This window comes from Schistocerca gregaria, unplaced genomic scaffold, assembly GCF_023897955.1.
Source record: "Schistocerca gregaria isolate iqSchGreg1 unplaced genomic scaffold, iqSchGreg1.2 ptg001010l, whole genome shotgun sequence".
NCBI lineage: Eukaryota > Metazoa > Arthropoda > Insecta > Orthoptera > Acrididae > Schistocerca > Schistocerca gregaria.
The window spans coordinates 22,501-25,000 of record NW_026062359.1 but is presented as its reverse complement, the minus strand read 5'-3'; the positions used below and the strand labels follow the sequence as shown (position 1 = coordinate 25,000).

General features: G+C 56.0%; 1 non-coding gene across 1 annotated transcript in view; it reads right to left on the bottom strand.

Annotated features, from left to right (window-relative positions):
- Positions 1–386, bottom strand: part of LOC126326988 (small subunit ribosomal RNA) — a 1,893-nt gene extending 1,507 nt beyond the window's left edge. Inside the window, exon 1 of the ribosomal RNA XR_007560880.1 lies at positions 1–386. This exon is cut by the window's left edge and continues 1,507 nt beyond it. This is a non-coding gene — a ribosomal RNA (small subunit ribosomal RNA).
- Between the last annotated feature and the right edge of the window lie 2,114 nt (positions 387–2,500).

Genomic DNA, 2,500 nt, shown 5'->3' with positions numbered 1-2,500 from the left:
ATTCCCCGTTACCCGTTACAACCATGGTAGGCGCAGAACCTACCATCGACAGTTGATAAGGCAGACATTTGAAAGATGCGTCGCCGGTACGAGGACCGTGCGATCAGCCCAAAGTTATTCAGAGTCACCAAGGCAAACGGACCAGACGAGCCAATCCGATTGGTTTTGATCTAATAAAAGCGTCCCTTCCATCTCTGGTCGGGACTCTGTTTGCATGTATTAGCTCTAGAATTACCACAGTTATCCAAGTAACGTGGGTACGATCTAAGGAACCATAACTGATTTAATGAGCCATTCGCGGTTTCACCTTAATGCGGCTTGTACTGAGACATGCATGGCTTAATCTTTGAGACAAGCATATGACTACTGGCAGGATCAACCAGGGAGCTGCGTCAACGAGAGCTGAGCAGCCGGCCGCCCGGGAGTGTGTCCCGAGGGCCCGCGCGAACACGCAAGCGTCCGCTCAATTATTCTGCAAACAGGAGGAGGCTGAGCTCCCCTGCACGATACACCTCGAAACCCTCTCAGGTCCCGGCGGCGCGCAGCGCCGTCCTAAGTACTTGGTCGGGTTCGAGAGAGGCGCAATCGCCCGGAGATAGGCGAGTAGACGCTTTCAGTGCGAACACCCGTGCTCCCAACTGAGCTTGCCGCTGCCGACAGAGGCCCGGGAGCGTGCTGTCGTGGCATTGCCGGCGGGAAACAACACGCGCCACCTACGGTGACCGGCAGCTCCAACGCCAGCGCCACAGAAGGGCAAAGCCCCACTTGGGTGCAGAAGCGAACTCTCCCAGCACAGCGCACGCGCCAACACGTCCGCAGAGCTGCGATACAAACCACCTGCGAGAACCGCTGGGGGCGACCGAGCAGCAGACGGCGTCGCGACGCCGAGTGCCGGGCGGCGGCGCATCCTCAACGCACACAGTCCGCAATCGGACCAGCACACTGCAGATGTCCACCGCGCTTCGCACCGGGCTCGACAGAACCCACTTTGGCCGCCTGGCGCCGCGCGCAGGGTGCGCCGGCGCATAGCTGGGACGCCAGCCGGGCCCGTCGGCCGGCGCTCCTGCCACTGGGCGCCCCCCACCAGCCGGCTGTAGTGCGTGCGCTCACGCAGCGCGCGGCCAGCACGCCGGGCGGCCCCCCCTCACCGGCCGGGGACTGTCCCGCCAAGCCACAGCCTCGTATCGCTTCATACCCACATGGCCAACTCAGGTTCGGGGGCATGGCGGGTACCGCCGAAACAACCGGTTCACAGATGTACCGATCGTCGCTATCACCGATGCACCTGCAGCGCGAACAACCGCTCAACAACTGATTTCCAGTTCATTTGCGGATCTTTGGCAGCAAACGTATACGTCAATCTACATTTGCGAAATCTACGATTCTGGCATGCCTGCATGTTATGTGTCACGACACGCTACATCAGCCCACATACACACTGCGGCATGTACACGAGAGAACACGTGGAAGATGGTCCGCGCACGTGTGCAATGTCCCTTGCGCGGTCGACTGTCAACCGGCCTCTGTAGCATGTCGCAGATGTGGAACGCGGTCCACCGTGCTATCATGTTGTGTGGGGCAATACGATTAAATAGGAAAACCCTCGTCGCTACATCAACAGACGGCTCACGCTGATTCCCGGCAGAGGGAGGAGGGGGGGGGGGGGGGGGCCAACATGCAATACTTTCGTCCGTACCTACTTACCACATGTCTGTACGGCGTACAACAGTGCAATCTCGCTGTAATGGGGAGACGAGACAAGTAGCATCGTGCACAACATATGGCCCTTATGATTCGCCATTGTAGGGCGCAGCCGGTGTACGGTCAAGCATGTGCCACATTATGTCACTCAGTACGTAACGACGGATGATCAGTGTGGGTTACGCGTACATCAGCGGACAGTCCACACAGGCCGTACCACAACGTACACTGACTGCATCGACAACCGAATGCAACTGAACAGCTGCAAGGCTCATTTCACAAACAAACGCCTGACCGACCAGCTTGGAAGGGCAGGAGGGGAGGGCGATATTCGTTCTGTAGCGGTACACCCTTCCAGTGGTTAGCGGGACTGTGTAGAAAGTACGCAACACTCGAAAGACCTTTATGTGAGGGTACGCACCATGGCATCAAGAAATACACATGACACCAGAGGATCCAAGCAGTGAACTATGTTCAGAGGGTTGCTGTTAGGCAAAGCTACATTCCTGTGACGTTACATGTGACAGTTAAGGTGCAGTGTAAGTTAGGTTAAGGTGCAGTGTAAGTTAGGTTAAGGTGCAGTGTAAGTTAGGTTAAGGTGCAGTGTAAGTTAGGTTAAGGTGCAGTGTAAGTTAGGTTAAGGTGCAGTGTAAGTTAGGTTAAGGTGCAGTGTAAGTTAGGTTAAGGTGCAGTGTAAGTTAGGTTAAGGTGCAGTGTAAGTTAGGTTAAGGTGCAGTGTAAGTTAGGTTAAGGTGCAGTGTAAGTTAGGTTAAGGTGCAGTGTAAGTTAGGTTAAGGTG